This window comes from Nelusetta ayraudi, unplaced genomic scaffold, assembly GCF_046127955.1.
Source record: "Nelusetta ayraudi isolate G7.1 ecotype Tasmania unplaced genomic scaffold, CSIRO-AGI_Nayr_v1 ptg000042l, whole genome shotgun sequence".
Taxonomy (NCBI): Eukaryota; Metazoa; Chordata; class Actinopteri; order Tetraodontiformes; family Monacanthidae; genus Nelusetta; species Nelusetta ayraudi.
Window position 1 is genome coordinate 21,699,741 of NW_027466092.1, and position 25,578 is coordinate 21,725,318.

The following is a 25,578-nucleotide window of genomic DNA, read 5'->3' on the forward strand; positions in this document are numbered from 1 at the left end:
TTTGCTGGCATTTATTTTGTATTTGCGTAGACAGCAATAAATCTTTGGAGGAGGAATGTTTTTATCGCCCCATAGGAACCAGATTAAAAGTTGAACCCAAAGACAGTAGCAGCATTTGCCCCCCCCCCCCTCCACCCCCCTTCTTTCCTTCCCAATCATGTGCGTTTCTTTGACTAATGGGCAGTGCCATGGGAGCATTTCCATGGCAACATGGCAATGGCGCCAGTGTGGCTCCATGCAGCTCTCCAGGGAGAATCTGGGGAACATCTGTTTGGTAGGAATGAATAATAGCATAAATCATTGGATGAAGCTCAACATAGGAGGATTGAACCCTTCCACCACTCCATACCGCGGTAGTGGGGTGAGATTCGTGCCCTTTTCGGCAGCATTGTTTGTCTTCCAGCATGCTTCAGCTTCAGATTGTTTTTTTATTTTATTTATTTATTTATTTAGTTTATTTTTGACGTATAGCCATGTGACAGACAGTGAAAGGATGTTACCAGTGAACACGGCTCTTAGAGAATAAAAAGCACAATGAGCTGCTCTTTACTTGCTCAAACCTGTGCAATTTCCAGAATTTCCACGTTGGAAGTGCCCTTTGAGAACTTTTTGTACCCTGACTGCTCCCATTTATCCACAATTACTCTTTGGTAGAATAGCAGTGAGAGTTACTCCATGTCTCCAGCAGACTCCCGAGATTGTCTTCAGCGCTGCGTCTTTCATTAAGAAACAATTGGAAACCTGTTTGAAAAAACAAAAAAACATCCTCGCATAAGTGTTCACAGCTAGACAGAAGATTTTACCCCTGCGACTGCTGTCATCTCAGTGTTGATTCAAACTGATCTCATATTGCCCAAAATTTTATTCAGTATCACAATTGTGTGTAAATTAGCTTCCATTCAAAGTGCAAAAGCTCCATGAAACAAGCAAGGAGCAGCTCTCTTTGGGGTTACAGTATGTTTATTTTGAACATTTTACCTGCCAGTGGAGGGCCTAATATAGAAGCCCATTAGAATAGAATAGAATAGAATAGCCTTTATTGTCATTGCACTACAAGTAGTTACAATGAAATTCTACTTTGGGTTTTATTGCACCTTATTAAAAAAAGAAGAAAAATCTCAAGGAGATATAAAAGTCATAGTTAGTTAAAAACAATATAATAAATATAAGGCAATGCTTAAAAAGTGGCAGTGTGCCAGGCTTGTCCAAGGTTTCTAAAAAAGTGTCCGTTTATAAGGTGCTGAGAGGTCAAAGGCGGTCTGAGGTTCTTTGGGGCAGTTGATGATAGTGGTGGTGGGAGTGGGAGGCGGTGTGTTATTGCAGACTGTCTGTGTGTGAGTATAGTTTTCCCTCAATTCAGGCTCTGCATCCTTTGAAGCCTGCATTTGAAGGCCAGTTACGTCATAGCACCGCGAGAAGGCTTGTCCCAATTCACTAAAAATCGAAGGCTGCTCCAAACCCACCCTCCAAATGCGCCTTCTTTTTAGCCGATTCGGAGGATGCACCGCTACTATCCTTTGCGGCCTCCCGTATCCCAGGATGCCCTATGTGCTGCTGCAAAGCATCCTGGGATGCTGGGAAGTCAGCTGAAATGGCGGCATCTACTGGCAAATACACAGCATATACATTTAAGTATTCAAATTTCACATAAAATATTAAGTTTTTACAGTAGGGTTTTTACTTATTTGAACACTCAAAGCCATATATATTCAACCAAAACTCCAAAATTAATTTCAAATATGTGACTGTGCTGAGTAATGTTTAGCTTGATGCTACAAAAACGGCCGGGTCCTTCCAAGGAACCGTCCAACGGAGCAGGACCCAGCCGACAAAGGATACAGACCCTGATTTGAGACACAGCCGGTGTGTGTGTCAGTCTGTGGATATTAGCAGTTTGTATGGTCCAGGGGAAGCAGCTGTTTGTCAGTCTGTTGGTACGAGATTTGATCGACTTGTAGCGTCTTCCAGAGGGCAGCAGGTCGAACAGGGGGTGGACGGGGTGTGTGGGGTTTCCTGAGATGACCTTAAACTTCTTGATGCAGCAGGATGTGGACAGTTGTTGCAATAATGGGCAAAGGGCAGCCAATGATATTTTGGGCAGTTTTAATGACCTTCTGCACCGCATTTTTGTCCTTAGCTGTGGAGCCTGAATACCACACATTCAGACAGTACGTCAAGACAACGTCCACCGACGAACGATAGAAGGCCAGCAGCAGCTTCTGGTTCAGGTTGTTTTTCCTCAGGACACGGTGGAAGTGAAGCCGCTGTTGAGCCTTCTTCACTAGGGCCTTGGTGTTTGGGGACGAGGAGAGGTCGGCTGGGATGTGCGTACCCAGATACTTGAAGGTGGAGACAGATTCCACCTGCTGTCCATTTATGAGGAGGGGGGTGTAGACCGGTTTGTGTATCCTAAAGTCCAGGATCAGTTCTTTTGTCTTCTGGACATTCAGGCTTAGGTTGTTCTTTGAGTACCATGATGACAGCCTGACCAGCTTGTACCTGTACCCAGTTTCATTCCCGTTGAGGATGAGTCCAATCATGGTGGTGTAGTCAGCATATTTTATAATGCTGTTGGTTGGATGGGTCGGAAAGCAGTCGAAGGTGTACAGGGTGTAGAGTAGCGGGCTCAGAACACGGCCTTGGAGGGAACCAGTACAGAGGGTGAATGTGGAGGAGTGGTGGGGGCCGAGTCTGCCAGTCTGTGGGCGGTTTGACAGAAAGTGTTTAATCCAGGTGCAGGTTTTGTTGTATAATATATCTGGGATGATTGTGTTAAATGCTGAGCGTTAGTCCACGAAGAGCATCCTCACATAGCTCTCCTTGTTCTCCGGGTGGCTTGGCGCTGTGTGAAGTGTGAGGGCAATGCTGTCCTCTGTGGACCGGTTTGCCCTGTATACAGACTGGTGGAGACTGGCGGAGGTTAACATGGAGGCAGTCTCTGGTGTGCTGGGAGACTGATCGCTCTAGACACTTCAAATCAAATCAAATCAAATCAAATTTTATTTGTATAGCACTTTTCATACAAGAACATGCAACCCACGGTGCTTAACAGCAATTAAAATTTAATAAGAATAAAGATTTTTTAGAAAAAAGAGCAAATAAAATCCACCCACCTCCTCCTCAGGTGAGGATGATGGCATGTGACAGTGAAAGGTTGAAGAGCCTGGTGAGGATCCCTGTCAGCTGTTCTGCACATGCCTTTATTACCGCTCCTGGGATGCCATCTGGCCCAGCAGCTTTTCTGGGGTTCACTGCCGTGAGCGTCTTCCTCACCTCATGCTCCTGGAGGGAGAAAGGTGGAGGGCAGGATTTCGGGTAAGAGGTTGGGGGAGGGGAGAACTGTTTAGCGCCTCTGCCATGACAATGCTGCTGCGGGATGTGGAAGAGGCGTAGCCTCTGTAGTTGGTTAGGGCCTGGATGCACCTCCACATCTGACGTGGGTTATTTCCATGGAGATATCCGTCCACTGTCTTCCTGGAAGAGTTCTTGGCCTGCTTAATTCCCCTTTTTAGGTCGGCTTTGGTGGTGCCTGTTTAGGAAGACCCGGATGTGTTTTTAGGCTGTGGTTATTAGGATGTCATTGCCTCTTACTTCTGCATTTTGTCAACAGTTATTTTGGTTTGTCTGAGGCAATTACTTAGAGTGTGGGTGATAAAAAGCTGTCGGGCTAACCTGAACCTCCCGAACCTCCTGCTCTGCTTCTTTGGATATTTGCAGGGAGGAATTGTGAACAGTCTCAGAATTTTTTTTTTCTCCACTTTATTTTTCTTCCTGGCCATCTTAGCCTCAAGTGGCATGGAGTGTCCTCCATGCCACTTTGCAGTGTACATGTGAAACGGGCACAAAAAAAAAAATTAAAGATCTGCTTTAAGAGCAATCTGAGCTGCTTTTTGAAGGCGCTGCATAGTAACAGAGGGGCACAGTGAAAGTGAAAATTCAGTAATGGTCTCATGACTTTTAAATAGAAGAAAATGCCTCTTTTATGCTTTGCCAACCCCCGTTTTGGTTTAAATATGAATTCTGTTCCATGGGACCTCACTGAGGAATGGGCAGCATCAGCAATTTCGCACTTGAGAAGAGGCTTTTTCTTTCTCTCCTTTTTCTGTGATACTCAACTGCAGCTGCCACCCAAAGCGTTGCATGTCTGGCTTTGTTCCTCCTTCCACAACCAACAATCAAACATCCCCAATCCCCTCCTGATTTTTTTCCAAATTTTCCCATATTTTAACCATTTTAACCAATCAGATCATTGTCTATCACTCCAGACTCTAGTAGAGCAGCCTGGACAATTATTTCTCCGAAAATGCAATTGATCTCCAGGCGACAGCCTTTTTAGCCCTCTGTTTGCTGCCGCCTCCTCCTCAATAGGCTTCCTGCTAAAAACAAATGCAATGTTGGACCTACCACAAGAAGTGTTTAGAAGAAGACAAAACACAGTTGTCTCAGAGAGTGGGGCCAAAATGGAGCGGGGACTGTTGTCCGTAGTCTGAGAGGGTTTGCTGCCCTTTGTGACGTCACGAAGCAAGAGCTTCAAGATCTCCTATCACATACACAAAAGACAAATAACCTGTGTCATATCTTCAGTATTCTTCTGAGTTGTTTTGACAATTGACCCAAATTTTTTGCAGCTTTTTTCTTTTCTTCATTTTTTTTTTCATGTCAACCCTTCGATGCATCAGAGACAGCACTGGGACAAACAGTGGATGCGTCGGTTCCCATGGATGTAGCTCTTGTCTGGCTCGCCTGCGCTCCTCATCTCTCTTCAGGCCTGAGTCACTCTCCTCTTTCTTCCCCCCAATGTGTCTCCGTCACACAGTATAAAGGTGCTCTGGCGCACATGCACAGACACTCACGCGCACACTGTCTGACAAATCCTCCCCTCTGCCAAAAAGTCGATAAATAAATGCATTGTCTCTTCACTCTGCACTGCTGGCATCGGCCTGTCTAAATTGTCTGAGGAGGCAGCGGAGTATGAAATTGAGTTCAGAACTGTACGCTGTGTGAGAGTGCACCAAGATGAGCGTATGTTTGCTTATTTATTCATATTGCAGTAGCAGCAGCACTTGGTGGTGGCGCTGAGGAAGATGGTCAGTTAAACATGACCGGAGGTTGTAGAGGTTGCATTCCAAACAAAGGCTTTGGCTTGTTTTTGTTGTTGTTTTTGTCGTTGTTGCATTTTACAAGACAAATTGCACTTTTCAAAGACAGTAATTGGCCTATTTCACATGTCCATCTGGGGAAATTCACCACTGGCAATGTGACAGGACTGTTCTAGAGGTGCTTTGCCCGTACCTCAACCATCACGTTTGTCAAGTGTTGAAACCACACTGTAGCAACCGCTGTTGTTTACGTGTGGCCAGCATCTTTCTGTTGTTATCACAACTAAAGCCTCTTTCTCTTGAAGGTAAAGGCAAAGCAGCTGTGTTGATGTTATACATTATTCAATGAAATTGCAAGAGGTCAGATTGGAGAGTTGGCTGTCAGTTACTTAAAAAGACACTGGAATTCATCCTGGGAAAATAATCCACATGGGAGCATTTCAAGATAGATCTCAACACAAATGGATGGTGTTGGAGGTTTGCTTAGCTTCTTGCAGTGCAAAAGGAGGTTCATTGAAAATTTGCTTGAAAAAAACACTTGATGCCCTAAGTAGCTGCATTAATGTCTACAGTTCTTCCAGTCTTGCACTCATTGTCTAATGCCGATTTCCTCTTGGATTTCCACTGGCCTTAAAAATGCTATATTTAGGAAGAAACCCGCTACTCGGCTCTTGAGCCAGGAACGCTGTTGTGACTGTCAGTGGGGGACAACTTGGATACCAACATGTGTTAAAGAAGATAAACTCGAGCTATAAAATGTTGCTGTCCTTCACTTCATACCTCGTGTTGCCATCCACATTGAGGATCATGAGCAAATGCAAACCAAATGTATTTTTTTTCTTGAATTACCGGGCAATGTTTGAATGACATTAAGCTGATTTCTTCAGTCCTATTTTAGAGAAAAGTTGCCTTCCTCCCGTTCCTCAAAGCTGACTACCTAATGGTAGAATAATAGCAGTGCCTGTCTTGGCTTATTAATTGAGAACAAATGGTTTAGCTCAGGAATGTAACTTTTGTGCCACCCTCCAGAGATTTAATCAGAGGTTTAACACATAAGTGGAAAAAGAATCCAAAAAACCCTTACATCCCTAAACCTGGTTTATCACACTTTTGACATGGCTGCCTGAGGGTCCTTCGACAGCAGCAAAAAATTGTTTCCTGTATTCAATTTTCCTTTTGAAAATTTTCCGCGACTGAAGCGCCCTTCACTGTCACTCACATGTGCGCTGTAGGGGTCACTCTCTTGGCGTCCTCTTTATTATTATCTTACAGTGACATAAATTGTAATGGCAGCATAAATTCCCATTAAGCTCTAGCTCAGCATTTTCCCTGCAAGAGACTCTCCGTTGCTTTGTAAAGGCTCTGTCAAATTTATCTCAATGCTAACGCAATCAATTTCAAAAGATTAAGGGAAACTGGCCAAGAAAGTGGCCCTAAACAAAAATCAAAAATTAAAGTTCACACTTCAGTCATAATCTGTCACCACTTTGGCAAGGCAATATAAAATAAGAAAATGTATCCTTCACTTCTTTTGCATTACTCCACTTTATGGAATTTGTGCAACAACACACAATATTGAAAATCAGCACTTAATGATGCTACAAGGGGCAGTACCACCTGTGCCAGACTAGTGACAACATCCCCAGCCGGTTCTTCCTCAAGACCACGTGTTTTCATACAAGGCATGACTAAGCATCAGTTTAACGTTAAATCTTCATGCAGAAGGCTAATAGTCAATATTGTGAAGCGGAAACTCTCCTCCCCGCCGCCTCCCCGAAAAAACTAAAGATCCAACAGTGTTAATGTGGTAATGCCTTTTTTTTGCATGTGTGCAACTGAACTGACTCGCTCATTGCCGTTAATATGCAATAATAATTTTGCTGTAGAATCTGATGCATTATCTGGCCCCATCTTTAACCTTAATAAATATATATTATCATCACCTCTAAGCCCACTGCCCTCGCTGTCTGGTGACAAACTTTTTTTTTTTTACGCTCTAAGTTATCATTGGTCATTCCCACTTTTCTGGTACATAGACATTCACAATGTTCATGCATAAGTAAAAAGAAATCATGGACCCCTTCTCAAGACAATTTAGCCATATTTTGCAGATTTAAAGCCTGACCGTCATTGCTCATGCTGCCTTTGTCTCCACCAATGTGCTGTGGAGCCAGCCAGTCAGCAGCTACCCTGATGTTTATGCCAATCAATATTTCACTGCTGAATGGCATGTTTGTCCTACAACAAAAATAATTTTCCTTGACAACCTGAGTAGGCGTTAAAGACAGTAAAGGGAGGATGGTCCTCCTCCGAGCCTATTAAAAGGCTTTTAATGAGGGGAGAGTGCAGGACAGCAGCAGACCCCCTACCAGCTTGAGACACAATGCACTGCCACCTCATTAAATCCACACGATGTTCCGGGGGCAGAATACAGCGTTGTTCTGTGGACCCTGGACCGCCACTAGGGCATCGCTGAGGACAGACAGGCAGCGGGCACCAGCTGGACTTGGCATCGCAGCTCGACCCTAGATGGTGATAATGGCCTCCCCGCTTCCTGTTCCCATGGTGCACTTTGTCACTTTAATCTGCTCTGAGGTGGTCTTTGTGAACCACCATGAAATGTGAAATGAAAAGAGGCAGAACTGAGGGTGCAAGTGGAACTTTCAGCACAATGTTGAAGAGTAGTGACAGTAATTTGCGGCACCTTAATCCCAAGTGGCAGTGCTGGAATATTGACGTGCAGTGCTGAAACTCATTCCACTAAACTCCAGTTGCCAAATTATTATTTAAAGGTTTCATATTCCACCAGCCTTTTGATCTTTATTATTCATTTAGTTCTCCAGTGGAGCTGCCTCGCACTATTAACAAACCAAAGCAGCTACCCAGCCCTCTGTTTGTACCCTTCAGCTAAACAGCAAGCTTCAGTTTCATACTGATGCTTTATTGGACCTTCCATGTGTTTAGAAAAAAAAGAGGCAATTTCTGAGAGTGGAACCAACACCCGCCAGGAGCTGTTGTAGGAAATCATGAGAAAGTGTGGATTTCTAGGGCAGCTTGTTTTTTGTGCACACTTTGTGGAAAGCAACAGAAGTGAAAGATGGACTCTTCTTCTTTAACTGACAGGCCAGAAACACAGATTACTGTTTGAAAACAGAAAAGAATGTCTGAATATTATTTTGACTTCAGCCTTGCGCCAGACGTCTAAATGCAACAAAGCTGTGTTGACAGCAGTTTGCCTGAGTTTCACATCAACCTAAACTGTCTGCGTTGGTATTGGGCTGCATCAGACCTAACGCACGTTCAAGTTTCTCCTAATTGTTGCCTGCATTCTGCACCTGCTTTTAGTTGGCTTTGAATTGTTTTCTATTGTTTCCATTCATTTGTTTCACATTCAGATCCCACATCCCTGCATACTGTGGCAGGGATGGGGGATCTGTGAAGGCGGGGTTCCACGGGGCCACATAGACACATACAACTGCTTGCACCTATAATTTACACTTTTTAACCATTTCAGATTTACCGTATGTGCATGTCTTTTGACTGTGGTTGCCCCGAATAAGATTTCTATTGTTTGCAACTTGAAAAATGACATATTACGTGTTAGATGGTAAATCTTAGTCGTATATTTATTAGAGGAAAGGTTTTTACCTTGGCTTCCCTCAAATGAAAGTACATAAACTTGATGCTGAAAATCCTAGAACTCGGGCTGCAAATCTTTGGGTGTCCCACGATTCGATTCAATATTGATTATTGGGGTCACAATTTGATTATAAATTGATTTTTTCGATTCAACTCGATTCTCGATTCAAAATAGATTTTTTTTTTTTTTCTGATTCAAAACGATTCTCTGTTCATTCAATACATAGGATTTCAGCAAGATCTACCCCAGTCTGGTGACATTAAAAAACAGAGTAGCAGATTTTTTTGTAAAAAGCTTTTAAAAATATAAATGACAATGTTTTATGTTTTAATAATGTAAACACACATATGCAAACACAATACAACAATATGTTGTCTGATGTATTCATGCTTGCACAAGATCAAAACATTTTAACTGACTGAATCTGGTGCTCAGTTACTTCTCATGCAGTCACCAGAACTGTAAATTAAAGTAATACAATTTCTGTGACTGTAAGATCGATAGAGTACAATTGGGTTAGAACTTGCCACTGCTCAAACATTACCATAAATTATTCGGGATGTCTAAATGATCGGATCGGCATGCAGATTTATTAGATTGGTGATCCTTCAATCTGCATTCAAATTCCCTGATCCGGTCTTGTGATAATAATAATATATCAATAACATTTATAATTTGCAATGTATAAATAAGCGGCACATTTCTGCCCTCTACTAGTCATCATTGCTGTGCTCCGAACGGACGTGACTATTGAGGTTGAAGGTTTCCGCCTGGCCGCAAGTCTCTGCATTTGTAAACAAGCCGTGTGGCGATTCTACAAGTCAGCAGAGAAATGCAGACCCACAGCAAAATGCAAAGTCTGCAAGCTAATGGCTTCACGTGGCAACTCAGTTTTTTTCTTCCCCCTCCTTTCCTCCAATGTGCTGCTTATTGCTCAATTCCTACGGCAGCCCTGAAGGCAAATACACATTGCCAGGAGCGGGGGGGAAGAACATTGATGTTTTGAAAATGAGAATGGATATGAATCAAACAACGTGAGAATCGCGATTTGAATTGGAATGGATTTTTCCCCCCACACCTCTTCTAAGAACTGATCTCTGCATAAATGTCATTGCTAATAAAACCTTCTGCTTGCTATTATATTCACCAGTTTTAGATGCTATTGGAAAGATGCAAATAGGCTCTCGGCTCCAAGACAAAAATGAAAAAAAAAAAAAGAGCCCCCTTGCTGGCGAAAAACAAGCGTGAACAAATTATGTCACAATTCTGCCGCTTGTATTGTTTTTCAATTTGAATTAGTGCCTAAATGAGGCATTATGCAACATTCACACAATCTCTCGGCTTATTATCCCTGTCTTTATTTTTTTCTTCTTCTCGTCACTGCAGCCGCCGTTATTTTAATCACATTGAAGCATGGTTTTAAGCGGAATGATAAAAACCCGACGGGGAGGCTAATTTTAAACAGCCTTCATTTTTCATTTAAGTCAACCAGGAGGTGTTTATGAGGACTGTCTCTCCCCCCCAATGTTGGCCTGTGTTTCCGCACATGTGCATGTGTTGGGTGAACGTCTCCAGACACTGGAGGCTACTGTTACGTGCCAAGCAGCAAGGAGTGCGTCTTTGTGTCCCCCACCATTTGTGTTTTTCTTTTTTTCTCAGGTGCTCACCTGTGACGGCAGACCATACCTCCTATTGGCCTCCTGTCTCGCCAGCTGGCCTATCAGGACAAAAGCTATCTCATAAAATGGAGGATGTCTGAGGCCTCCAGGCTCTCTCTTGCTGTTTGTTCCTTTTCTCTGACATGTTTTTGCCTAATATGTGCTGAGAGGTTTGAGGGAATAGGTGAGTTGGGGTAGCCCACACATTTTACACACAAGTAGGTGATTAATTGTTATCCCACTAGGTTTATTGGTTGTGCCACACTTGTACGTTTCTGGAGATATTTTGTTAGATAAGCCAGTGAGGCATTTTGTTTGTTTGTTTTTCTTTAGAGTTCAGCCAGGCAGGCCTACTCCTCCCCCAACTTGTGTTCATTTGTCACAATAAATCACTTGTTCACTTTCACTGAGACTCGTTGGATTTTAAGGTTGTCGTGTGTTTGTCCACCAACCGGGTTCACCAGGTGGACGTAACACTCCATGGCGATATGCAAAAGAAAAAAGAGGAAAGCAAAGAGAAAAATGTCCTCAGCCATGCTGCTATGAGTTTGCGGTTACCTCTGCTGCTGTGCATGGCCCCGGGTACTAGATGTGAGAGTCACACTGATATATTGAGAAACAGGTGGGGGGATGAAAAGTAATGGAAACACGAGGCAAAATATCTGCCAGACAATTTAGTTTAGATTTTTTATTTATTTATTTTTGCTTTGCTTTCAGTGTGGCTCCATTTTTTCTGTCAGGTGTTGGCGAACTCAAATGCACGACAACCACTCATGCAGTTTAAGATGTTTATTGAAGCGGGGAGGTCGGGCCGTCCAGGGTCGAGAACCAGTGCAAGCGGTGGGAGAGGCAGACGGGATCGGCGTCGGGGACGGGCGGAGGTCGATAACAGCCAAAGGATCCAGACGGGGCAGACGAGGGACGTACTCAGAGCCGAGCAGGGTCGTTACTGGGGAATTGGTCCGAGGACGAGGACGAGGCGGAGGCAGGGTCAAAGACGGGCTGTTGTCAACCGGGGAACGAAGGAGCACAACAAGGAGACAGGCACTGGATTACTGACGCAAGGCAAAACACATAATCTGGCAACGGGGGAACATGGGAGACTGGTTAATAAAGGCAGTGCAGATCACAGGCGAAGACTGTTCGCTTGGAGACCGTGACATTTTCACCATAATGTGGTACATGTGTCAAAGCGTGTGCAATGGGAAGTTGAGGCAAACCTCAAGAAGTGCCAAAAACAAAACAAATTAAAAAAATACAAGTCTCCAACTCTGTGAGTGATGATGGAGGCAGAAATATGCGCTGCACTCTGTGCTCCACAAATTCCCATAAAGGATTACTCAGCTGTGATTGGAGAGCTGGCTCATTTCCTGCCTTCTCGTACTTCACCCAGTGGATTTGCTGCACTTGTCCCACTTGTAGTGCTTTTTGGGGAGGCAGCAGAGGGCTGCAAAGACCTAATTCCCCCCCGCCCCCTTATTTTATCAGACGCACCTGGAAAAGTGGGTCTGCATGCGGGCTCGGCGGTGCTGCTGCTGCAGTGACTGACAGGATCCGGCCGGGTCTTTTAGAAACACCGCCGAGGCTCTTTGTTTCATTTTACAGATTGGGGGAAGTAGAGCTGCGATGCAGAGATGAGGGGGGGAGGAAAAGTCAACACGTAAGCAAATCACACGTAGGGCAAACTTTTGAAATGAGACAGCTTTGCGACCACATGGCCGAGTTACAAACCCTTGACAGGTTTTTCCTTCTTGACTTGATGGATGCTCCAGAAACACACATTTCTGTGAAAGCAGGGATGACATACATCGTAACAGTGGTGGGCTGCGAGGGCCAGCAAGTCCTTCTCTGCCGGCCTAAACATACCCAGAAAAGTATCTTTTTTATTATTAAGTAAATATGATTTTTCTTCATAGTTGGTTGTCTGTTCTGTTTGTCCATATATGCACTTGGTTGTGCTCCTTCCAGTGCTGTATATAATGTGAGAGTTTTTCTTCAATCATATTTCAGCTTGCTTGTGTTGTGAGGTTCTATGAAATCTGCCTTCGGTCTTCAAAACCGACACTGCAGGCTAAGCTAAGCGAATTGAAACAGTCAGTTGCGATAGCCAATCAGATTTCGAGTCGGCAGCACCAAGCTAGCTATATTTACACTGAACTTGAGATCTGCGCGTCCTGTGATTGGAAAAACATTCATGACACCCTGATGGACTTAGCTAAACCTGGGCATGTGGGTTTGTCGATGGCTGAGGAAGGTAAGGGTTTAGTTGCTGAATTTTTATAATGTGAATAACGTGTCATTAACATTGGTGCAGCAGCTGGGCCAACATGCTCAGTTGTCTTGCTGTTGCATTTTCTTGAAAACAAATAAGCTGTTTACTTTCCTTTTCAATGTGCAGTTTGTTTGTCATTGGTGTCTTATGAAACTGTGACAACACCGCAGTTTATTGGACAACTTGTTGAAGCTCACATAGAGTTCTGTTGGCAGACTTATTGAAACTTTGTTGCCTAATCTCTTAAACTTGCCTTTTATTTCTAAGTTATGACAGAATTCATGATCTTAGTTTCCTAATCCGAAGTGAATGTTAGCTTATTGATTTTAAATGCTATGAAGTGTTGCTCAACTGGCCGATATTTCAGTGATGTGTAAGTGTAATTATGTATGGGTTCTCGAGCCGCGCTGTATTATTGGTATTATGAGGTGTTGTAATTTAGGTACGGCTAAGAGTTGACGTCACTGTAGTCTTTGGAGTGACATGCACAGCTCACTACTACAATATTATAATACAATCTGCAAAATGGCAGCATGGTAGTTTGTCCATGCCTGCTTTTCCTCTCCATCTCTCTGGGACAATGAGGAGACAGTGTGAGGGTGAGTCTAAGCAGAGGCCAGAGGGATTGTGGGTAAAGGTGAAGTACATTTCAGTCAGACTCATTCAACATCTTTTTCGGTCAGTTATGACCCCAGCCGACCCTGTTATTGGTTACTCGAGCCTGCACACATGGACATAGCTGAGGAGGCTGGTGTTGTCAGCAGGCAGCAACCTAGTGACATTTCCAATATCCACAATCAAACAATAATTTCACACAGATGACTAAAGACTGCAATAACCTGCATGGTCCTCTCCTGCACATAGGTGGCACCACAACGTGTGCAACTGTTGCAACTGTGCAACGTAACTTGGGAGTGCAGACATAGCGGCTGACGCCTGAGTTATGGAATTTAATCATCTACAAACCAATATTAATAATAATCTGCTTATATAACTAGCATGGCTCATGCTAGTGGGTGATGGCTAATGACAAATGACCTTTGGTTGTTTAGTTCAACTAAACTTGATTAAAGGCATGAACTTTGGTCTGGATCAGCATGCTTTCATGAGACAGAAACTGCAGATTTGTGATAGGTTTATCAGAGATGTTTTCAGTGACTAGCAGAACAAAATACCACACTGGTGCTAATATACTATGGCTAGTTAGTTAATGATTGCTCTGCTTCACTTGTGATATTTTTTCCAATGTCCAAGTTTTTTTTTTTTTTTTTTTTTACTGGCTTTTGATTATAATATAATAAAGAAATATAGAAACTTTGGGCAACCTTTCCAGCAGTCTGACGCTCTGGTTTCTGCTCCCATCATGTACCTGCCTTTCTTTTAAGAACATTTTTTTACTGAATGTAGCCACACATTCTGTCAAAGAAAGTATTTTAGGTATTAAGGTCAATTTTTATTATGTTATAATAACAATTATCAGCTCTTTATTGCCATTGTTCAGCTTGATATAAACTCCACACGAAACTCCTGTGGTCTGTGATCTCTGTCAACACTGCCAGTCGGCCTTAATTGGCATTTAACTAAATTGCTTTCACCTGTGTGGCAGCCTTTAGGACCGTTATTAAATTAATTAGACACCTCTGTTTTTCACACAGGCTCTGTTATTGTTTGTTATTCTAACGAGTGAAGCACGCAATTGTCCGTTTGTAGCTTGAGGATTATTCTTATTGACTTTGAGGCTGAAGCTGATGCGTAAAGCCTGCAGATACTTTTAAACCCGAGGTGTGTCCAGCTCATAAACTGTCCTCTGTCTAATTTCACATGTCTGAAACTGTCTCGGTTCAGCCATTTGTGGCGGCAATTATATTTGACTCCCCTCTTTTTTTTTTTCTTTTTTATTGGGCGGCGACAGGAAAGGAGCAAATTTTCCTCCCATTCTGCATGCGCACTTAGTCGCTGACAGGAGTGTTTGTAATTAGACTATTACTGTCTGCCAAAAATGTTGCTCTCCTCCTACCCTACCCCACCTGCAAAAAGTACATGCATGCACACACACAAAGAAGTCACAGGTTTGCAATGGAGGGCCTGGAATCTGTCTTGGCCATGGTGCAGTAAATCCATACACACGCTGCATATGGTGAGTTTTCATGTGGAGCTGGCTGAGAGGATGCCGAAGGCTCCTGGCTGCTGGAGGTTTTGTTGAGGTCTGCCGCCCTTTTGTCAAGTCGAACAGACTGTGGAGGCCGAGAGATTCGCCCCGGGGACCAATGAGCAGCTAAACAGATGACATGTATCCGAACAGGAGTTTCCATAAACTTTCTTTGAACAGGAGAGGGGCGCTGATCCATGGCCTCATCTCTCTTTCACCTCCTGACTGTTCTCCTCCTCTCTCCACTCTCACTCTCCTCCCCAGCCTCCACAACCACCACAAATCTTTCTCTCTGCAAATTTTCCACCTCCTCTCAGAACCAGACGAGTGCCGTGGCAGTTGTTAGAGCTAAAACCTCTAACAAGGCCAAGTGCCACTCCGCTGCTCTCCCATCATGTCGCAAACCACTGGTTTGATTTATCCACTCTGGATGTGCAGTAAGCAGGAGCAGAGCACATAAAAATTGAATCCCAACAGCTCCCTATCTCTCCCACATTGGCCAGTGTCAAAAAACGTCTTAGCAAGAGTACCCCCCGCACACCCCGACCCCTTCCCCCGCCTGCTCAGGAACTGATGTGTAAACAAATTGATCTTGAGCTTAATCGTGGAACTGAATGCCTTGATGGCAGGTTGAGACATGGCAGTGGAGGAGACTGAGGTGCACAATGCAATCTTAACCAGCCTGCCAGCCACTTTCTGCAAGCACCCCCTAAACAAAGGCTCTTGACTGTGCATGTGTATGTGTGTGGTCAACAGGGGGCAGTGTAAGAGTTCAGATTCGTGCCGTGGCTCCGAGAGTCGGCGCCATCAAGATGCACAAGGGAGTGAGGCGGCGTAGATTGTCATACATCAGAGAGATTTTTTAAAACACTAAAACGCTTCTGCCTTCTCCGTCTGAACAACTGTGGCCTTGAGGTTGACAATCCACTGTCTCCAAACGGTGGAAACTCCAGCAAGCAAAGTGTCACATCAGGAGGGAGTTTTCCCACGTAGCAGAGTAGCGATTGCTGTGGCCGGAAGCTCTCCAGGGTTTTTGTGGGATGTCAGTTTGCCTCCAGGCACTGTGCTGTTCCAACCGGAGAGCGTATAAATACTCCATTGAAGACCCTACCCCCCATCCATCACCCAACCCCGCCCCCCCCCCCCCCCCCCCCACACACACACACACACACACACACACCATCCCGTTTACTATCCACACTCCCTGTATGTTTTGTATGAGTGTTTAAGCGCAGGGATGTTGACAGTCGTACTCTGACTTGGGGGGGGGGGGAATGTTTGCATATTTTTTTTTCAATTATTGGAGATCATCTCAACCTTTCCTGCCTACTTAACATATTTCTTTAATATATCTTTAACACGTGTAACACATTTTTAATATTTTTGCTTTATACCTTTAAGCCTTCAATTCAATGTTCATTCATTCATTCATTTTCTATACCCCCTTCTTCCTGAGATCAGGGTCACGGGAGTCCACCTGTAAGATGGTAGTAAAAGGTGATACACTGCAAAAGCCATTTACGCCCGGTTCACACTGGACATGGAAGCGCCGAGCGCTTCAATTCGGCACCCATGTTAATCAATGTAGTGGTTCACACCATTCATTCAAGGAAGCGGAAGTGCGGCGAAGCGGAGCGCAGACGAAATTCGCAAGCGAGGCTCGAACTGGTTCACACCAGATGCGAACAGCTCTGCGACGGTCCACAAGCGCTTCTGCTCAGCTGCAGTCTTTTTTTCACTCCCACTCGAGCTTTTTTTTAAAAATCATTTTCATCGACGTCCATCTTGACTTCAAAAAAACTCTCTGTCTCTTCTCTTTCGGTCCTTATCCATTTATTTGTCACACTCAAAACCGAACCCCCCCACCCCGCCCTGTAGCCAGCCCGCTCGGTTGCTCATTTTCGTAGGTGTGTGTGTGTGTGTGTGTGTGTGTGTGTAAATAGAAACACGCACTCAAGTGTCCATCTCAAGACCTCTTTCATAATGATCTCACTGACCGGCATCTCTAGGATCAAACACAGACGTATTTTGATCAAGTCTTCCTGTGTGTGTGTGTGTGTGTGTGTGTGTGTGTGTGTGTGTGTGTGTGCGTGTGTATTTGTTTAATCTCTCTCGCACTCTGATACAATGTACTGACAAATATAACATACAAATATGATCGAATTTGTCATTCGGTTTTTATTTTGAAATTAGTTTATTTTGAAAATTCACCGGATTTTCTCGTTTTTTTTAGTGACTTCCTGTACTATTGACGAGGATCGCTCGCAGCTCGCGCACAAAATAGAGCGGACGCCGAAACGACAAAGGCATGGCGCGAGCCGCGCGCCTGTTCGCGTCTGGTGTGAACCACCACATTGATTAACGCGGGCGCTTCCGCGTCCAGTGTGAACCGGGCGTTAGCCTCTTTGTCAGAGTTAACACATTTCTGCCATTATGTACATTGGGATGAAAGTTAAATAACATATGGATAAATATCTGTTTTTTAAGTAATGTGATACTTTTCCCAAAAATTAGTTCAGACACTTCAAATTCAGTAAGTGATGAGCTCCTGTGTCGGGTCTGATTTCTCCTCTTGACCTGATTTTGAACAGAATGGACCTGATTAGGCACAGGCCAGTATTGAAGATTAGAGCTCTGAAATGTGCTGTTTTTCCATGCATAGGATGTTGTGATTGTAACCATCACCTCGAACATTTAAAACGTGGCGTAAACCTGTGTTGGGAAAATAGATAAGCCCAGTCCTTCAGTGGGTTGACGGAATGGGCTGAAGAAACAATTGTGGTTTGGAAGCTGTGGCTTTCCTAAACCGCTATATCTTGAAGCCATGAGTGACTACTGACTCAGTACCTTCCCTCAGATTGATCTTACCAAGATGATTTGTCAACAAATGAAACCTGCACCTGTCAGTGCTAATATTTGATGTTGGCAGTCTCTCCAGGGTGAAAATGTCACGCTTGTTTGCTGGTCCCCGGTGTTTCAGCACGGAGCTGAATGTGAGGGGCAGGACCGGGACAATATTTGCCTCTAATGCTTCCGACAGGCACAAACAAGGCATTAGCTGTGATACAGTACAGGCTAATGATGAGAAATGAATTGATAATAAAGTGTTACCTCACCAGCTGCTGGTGGAGTCAGCCTCCTGGTCGCTGGAGGCTCAACCAGAATTATCAACGAAACATAAATCGTAATTAGGGAGCCAAGCATCGAGCTGAGATTTTCCAGGGCGCCGCAGCGGATTATTCATTACATGCTTGTTACTGATTTGACTGTTCTTAATGGTTATCAAGTAATTTTCATTATGGACAAATAAGTCAGTGCACCACGTTAATCCACAACTGGGGGACGGTATTGGAGTCCTGGGGCCTCATGTACAAACGAATGGTGGCGTTCATCCTAAAACCTGATGCACGTTCAAATCCAGAAAACTATGTTCGTCCAAAAAGATCCGGATGTTCAAAACGTTGTGAACGCAAGAATCTACGCATGTTTCCTCTGTACATCCCAATCATCGTGGAATTGATCGCACATGAGCCTGCACCCTGCTCTTATGTATATCTATTGGAATGAATTTTGCTGCTTGGAATTTCTTTCATTCTGCAATCGATCTCAGCATGAAAAAGAAAAAACTTCATTGACTGTAAGCTGGAAACACTTTGAAATGCAGCAGAAAACTCGGAAAAATATCTCTCCACGACAGACGGAGTTAATTAATTGGCTTCATCATATCTCAGTTCTCCGCTCTGTCAATCAATCAATCAATCAATCAACTTTTATTTGTACAGCGCTAAATTCACATCCAAGGACGTCTCAAATCACTTTGTACAATCAGAGAAAAACCAACTGGGCCCCCAGAGCAAGCAAAGTCCGACAGTGGCCAGGAAAAACTCCCCTGTGGGAAGAAACCTAGAGCAGATCCAGACTCCAGAGGGCCGTCATCTGCCTGTGAGAAGGAAACAATACAATACAAAAAATATGGAGAGAGAGAGAGAGAGAGAGAGAGAGAGATTGCCAGAGTGGCAGACAGGCCAGAGTGAGTTGCAGGGTTATCAACAGCTGTCACAATAAAGATGTAGATATATAAGAATAAAAAATTTCAAATATGTATATGAATAGATGTTTTTGCATCATATACATCAAAACATTCTAAGAATTTAAATAGGCTTAAATGTTAAGTGGTGGGGTGATACAGCTGCTGTCCATGTAGAATGTGTTTGTCTGTGTTTGGGAGGGCAAGAGTCCATAATGGCCCATGGTCCGGCGTTAAATGCAGCCCTTGTCCTGATCCTGGTGGCAAAGTTGAAGCGATGGCACCAAGACTCCCAGGATTGCACTTTCTGGCTCCCTGCGTTGTGGTCATCACCTGCTGGAGACATACAGAGACATGCAGTATCATGCAAATAATAGGTAGTTCAGGTGTAGAGGAAAAAGTGATAGAAGCTCCACCTGCACAGAGCGACAATCCCTTTAACTGGAGAGAAAGATCTCCCTCAGCGGCCTAGGCCTATAGCAGCATAACTGACTGGGTGGATAATAACTCTAAACTTTATGGAAGAGGAAGGTCTTAAGTCTACTCTCTTAAATAAACTGACCTTGTCCGCCCCCCGAACTGAGGCCAGCATGGTTCCAAAGTAAAAGAGTCCGAAAGCTAAAACTCCTACCCCCTGATCTAAGGGGTGTCTGCGGTGTCATGAGCCTCATCTTCCAAAGGAAGCCACGGTCACCCCAGGTCGATTAAACAAAAGCGTATTAGAATCGACATTATGTGCAAAATGTATTGTTGGCTTACATCATTTTACACATCACCAACATGGATTGTTACTATAAATGCCACAAAGCGCCAGCGGAAATCAAGTCACTAAACATTACACACATCTTTAATTAACTCGCTTAGGGCAACGAAACACACAACGAAATTCAGGGGCTTTTAAAAAAAAAAGAAAAAAAAAGTTCTGAATTTGTAGAACAGCCACTGTCTTATTAAAAACCTCAAACCCCAATGACAGTCGGCACATGATGTCAGTGCGCGTCCAGTTTTGATTTGTTTTTTATTTATTAACATTGTGAAGATGTTTCGAATAAAGCTAACAACGACACAAATTAATGGAATGAAATACTTATAGGTGTATATTTTTTTCTATGGTGTGATGGCGCCTTTATTGAGATAGCTCCGATTACGTTTGGAAATCATCCTCTTGCTGCAAATTGTTCTTTAATATCAGTCTAATCAACTGAATTAGTAATTCAATCTACCTGTTTGACACATGGATGATTCCTGTCTGATAGATTTTTTTTTTTTTTAAAGCTGTTCAGTACATAACGTTTATTAAACATTAACCAAAGTTTCATATGGATTGGGAATGTACATTCCCAAAGTGACATTTTTTTTGTCACTTTCATATGCGAGTCATGTACTTCTTATAAGAGGAATTTTATATGAAGTTGTATGAAATAATCCCCCCAAAAATTATGTAATTTTTATAACATATTGCAAATTTCAGAGGCTGACATTTGAGAATCCTTCTACCAGAAAAAAGATAAGGAAAACATAGTTTACATTTCCATAACATACCAATTCAAAACATATATATTTTATGATATATATTCCTATATCTTTTTATACAGATTTTCATTTGATGACATTTGATAAACTTGTATAAAACACATAAAGAAAGTATAATTCACCTGCAAAAAAGATTCACTTTGCATACAGAAAGCCTACATATAGTGGTGTTCCTTCATATATTTAAAGTATGTCTTTAAACAGACCTAGAAAAAAAAAAAAGCAAAAACATGGTGCATATGTTGACATGTACTTTCCTTATTTTATACATATATAGTTTTCACATGATTCCTATATAATTGTTTTTATTATCTTGTATGAAAAGAATGCAAAAGTGGCCACTTTCGGGAGTAAATCATACAATATAGATGAAACATAAACTTAAGGTGATGGATTTCTTTTCTTTTTTTTTTCTTTTTTTAACCCATTTTCTTATGGGTACCTTTCCTACATGAGGCCCCTACTGTATTTGAGCTGAAGGACAGAGGCAACAATTAGAAGCTGGTACTCAGTAATTTCCCTTCTTAAGCTGTAACAGTTGCATAAAACCTGCTAATCCTGTTTCCGAGTCCAGGTCGAAAACAAGGGCTTAAGAAACTTTTATTTTTTTCTGGAAATAAATGTTGCGCACTTGGAACTACGGCTCCGCAGCATGACCATCAGCAGCGCGGCTCCTGCTGCCTTCCAGCGTCACTCTGGAACTCGTTACCCGTCTGCTTTGAGACAGTCACCAATAAGCAATTATTTCCCTTATTGGAGTTGCACTGCCAGCGCTCTTGCCGCATGTTGGTGTGCATACATTTTTTTTTTTACCTGAGAAGCAAAGCTGCTGTCACTGAGGGACTACCGTGGAAGTTATGCTGTGGTTTCCTGCGGACACAGGAAGCTGTATTTGGGAGGATTATGGCCTGAAAGTTTCTTACCCGTACCCTCATCCACACACGCGCGCGCACACACACACACACACACACACACACACACACACTGCAATGACTGAGTTCATCATATGGAGCTAAACTTGCAAATGGGCAAACTGTGATAGCTACCATTTATATGGAAAAGGGAACTGCTCAGAAATTTGTAACTAATACACTTTTTCTAACGCTTAAAGGTCACCTATTATACTAATTTTCGGGCCTTTGTATTTGATTTCTGGTCCCTCCAGAGCAGCAACACACGATTGATTCCCTGCACTGAAAGCTTTGTAGATCTGTGTCTACCGCTCCTCATATTTCCTGCATCCCGCGAAAACGCTCTGTTTCACTTCACTCCACCCCCGGCCTTGCCGGTGTACGCCTCCCGCCCAGCCCACTCCACTGTGATTAGTCACACTCTTCGTCACTGCTGAGCCACACTTCCTCAGTTTGCGCGTGCGGGAGTTGAGAGTAAACGCAAACTTTACGAAACCGTCACAATTTAAACACTTACCGTCGTGAAGGCTTCACCCTTTAGCAGCTGTTTAGCGGCTAATCCAGCTTCGTACAGATCCAGCGTGGGCTGAGTTATGGCCGCAAGGCAGACCGAAGGTCCCTGGACGTTTTTTGTGCCTTCCGTGTCCCCGTAAATATATTTTACTTTGTGTACTGACCGTGCTTTTGTTTTGTATTTTTGCCAGACATTTTAATAGGGCTTAGAATGATTTGGTTTCATACTGTTGACTTGTATCAAAACACTGTCCTAGCAGAGAAAATATGGACGCTGAAACGATCACTTCAGTCATAGAGGCGTTTATTATTAGACAAGAATATCTGCACAACTTGAGTCCACACCAAGCACAAAGCAGGAAGAGCTCTATACAACCCATGTTACCATGCTGGCAGCGTGAACATCGCTATAAGGAGAGAAACTTGTGAGTCAAAATCGCTGCCTCTTCAGTTTCGCTGCCAGCGAACACAACACACATAACAAGCAGAGCACGGAGTTAGCGGTGGTGGCTAACAGTTCATGAACACGATTCAGCGGTTGTACGTTGTGTGGCGAGGGTAGGGGTGAACTGAACAGAATATAACTAATGATAAAATGGATTAGCAAAACAAGAGAAATGGGGACCGACAACGCCACCCTGGGAATTTCACCCAGGTATTAACTAAACTAAAAAGACACACAGGTTCGCTACCGGGTAATGGATACAGGACGTGGTTCTCAGATATTGAAAATTACAACTTTTATTAAATACAAGAGACCGTGAATAAAATCCTCTCTTTTTGAGTAAAAACAAACAAAAGCTGGAGCTGGTTGAATGGTCATGAACCAGTGTGAGGGGTGAAGCTGAAAATAACAAAAACAAAAAACCAAAGTCTAAAGTTAGACTCGTGCACAAAACAAGGAAACCACTCCCAAGACACAGCACACCAAAGGTGGAGGGTCTCCACCACCACCACCACACTGATACTGCCACCACCAGTCTCTAACAACTAAAAGAAAGAAAAAAAAACAATACAATAAAAGCGAACAATGGCAACTTATTTTGACAATCGCTCACCTTCTCACACACTAACACACGCTCTCTTTTACCCACACACACACACAACCACACGCACATGCACACACACACACACACACACTCGGCGAAGCGGCGGCGGCTAAGCAGTAGCAGCGGCGAGGCGGCGGCGAAGCAGCAGCGGCGGCGGTGAAGCAGCAGTGCCGGGACACAGTGCTCGACGGAGCAGTCGACAAAACAGTTGACAATTTTTTAATTTCCCTGACACCGAAAAAACATTTTCTTGGAGCAGCGCATTGCGACATCACTTCCGGGCAGAGCGGGGGAGGGCGGAACCAGTCCGAGAGGGTGCCTGAGCTTGGCCATGAAAGGAAATCCAGAACGCATTGACGTCAATCCGTTCCCACTCGAGTTCAACTGAGCTCTAAATTAAACAACAGTATTTAGAGCTCAGAAACTGAGCAATTATAACATTCCACAATGCCATCAATGGAAATGAACCAGCCCAGGAGGAATGTCAAACCTAAATACCGAAAAAGAAATAATAAAAAAAAAACACTGCACTTTAATATGACTGCAAATAAATGCCACTGCACTACGTTTTCATGTGAGAGGCAGCGACTGCTGGAACAATCAATATAAACTCTACAGCGATGACAGCAAATATTAAAACTGTCAACAACAAAGACTCAAATATTCCAGCCACTGACATGATTTACTGAAAGTCTGCTTTTGTTTAATTTTTATTAAGGCACTCATAATAATAAATAAAAAAAAACTGCTGGTACAAATTAATGAGTTACAGTGAGTAATTATTATTGACATGATATTAATAATATCCCCTTAATCTGCCTTAAAATTAGTCAAGTTTAGGAATGTAGGTACTCCAGAAGCAAAAAAAAATCCTGCTTACAAGTGGAAAGGGTTTATCACTTTTTTCTTCTTAACAAAAAAAAAAAAAAAAAAAAAGGAAATCAAAGCATAAACACATTTTTCTATAAGGCAAGAATCACTTAGAGGTGGAGTTGTAGGGAATACTCTCTGGCATTCATAGAAGTCGTCCAAACTGGGCCTTTTAAAATGTCTTAATCATGGGATTTTCAATCAAACAAACCGTCATGTTCCTGCTGTTGATGTTTTCCTTTTTTTGTTTTTGTAGAATTTTTTCAGCACAGTTCCATCATGTGACCATTTCATCACTGGCTTAAAAATTGCATGGATGCATTGTTCCACTTCAACACAAACTGTAGGCAATTTGAAATTCTCTTCTGTATTTTCACATTTAAAGTTTGGTGTGCAGAGTTCATAAATGTCTTTCACCAATCCCCACCCAAAGGAAATGATTATGGATTCAGAGGTGATGGCGACAGCAGACAGAAAGTGGGCGCATCTTTCACCGTTCAGGAAATGAGACCAGAGCGGCCAAACAGGTACTGTTGAGCTCAGCATAAATGAAAAATGCACTTAAGATAGGTGTGAGAAAGTGAGCGATCTCCGCCTCCCCTTCTCACTGTCTCCCCCATGAGGACGCGGCGGCGTGGCGTTGCACATGCGGGAGAGCGAGCGGAAGAGACGCTGTTTTACGAGCGCGCGCGCTCACGCACACACACACACACACACGGGGTTGATCCAACATGCTCTCAGAGTTTCCCACTTGTAAGAGGCTCAGTGGAAGTGATGAGTCTGATGAGCTTTCTTTAGAAAGCCAAAATTAAATTGAATTTTAAAAAACATAAGTAAATGTGAGTCGGCATAAAAAACACACACGGCCAGATGAAGAGTCTTAGGAGAAGAATGCTGATTTTATCTTTTAGTATGCAAATGAATTCAGAATAAGTATACAGAGCTCTGGGTCGAGTTCAAGCCTAACATCAACAAGTGCTATCAGGTCCTGAAGTCTGACTGACTCTTCGTCCCCTGGTCAGTCTATTAGATAGAGAACATCCAGTTGTTCTTGCTGGCGTGCTCAGATTACATCCTTCTCTGATTGGCTGTCTGGTCTCCTCACCCCAGCCTCACTGGATGTTGCTGCTGCCTTTGTTCCCAGATGCAGGCTGAGGTCCGAGGTTGAGATGCTTGGTAGGGAGATGCTGGATCCTCTCTCGGCCTGGTACTGCGGGTCACCTAAGGTCACTGTTTTTTACGATGGCCGCATTCCTGTGTCCTCTCTTAGGTATCATGTTACTCTGCACAAAGCTTACAAGGCATGTTATGCATACATTCCCCCTCTTATGAATGGGTTAACTTACTGGATTAAACATATTCATATCAATGATTATGTAATTATGCATATTTATATCAGTGAGTATATGATTATGCTCAAGCATCTAGATTAAAACATAATGTTACCTTCAATCCATAATAGGAGAGCTGCTGTTAACGGACGTGGCCGATAGGCATAACAACGGCTATTCAACCGGATGTGCCATCGGAGCAAGCAGGGTCGGCGTCCGTACGGAGGCAGTGAGAAGCTAGGTGAATCTCCTCGCCACCAGCTTAAACAATCACCCAAGAACTTTAGGGTAAGATCCCTGGGGTTTGGCGAGATCGGACCCTTTTAGACGGAGAGCTGGTCGAATTGCCTTCCTCTTTTGGGAGGGTGATTTTTGGGGATCTAACTATGTATATACAGTATATATATATATATGTATCTACATATATATATGTAGATACATATATATATATTACATACACTACATGTTCCTACATTAAATCTCATGCCATGTTCAAGTTACACAATCGAATCATGCCTAAACTAGC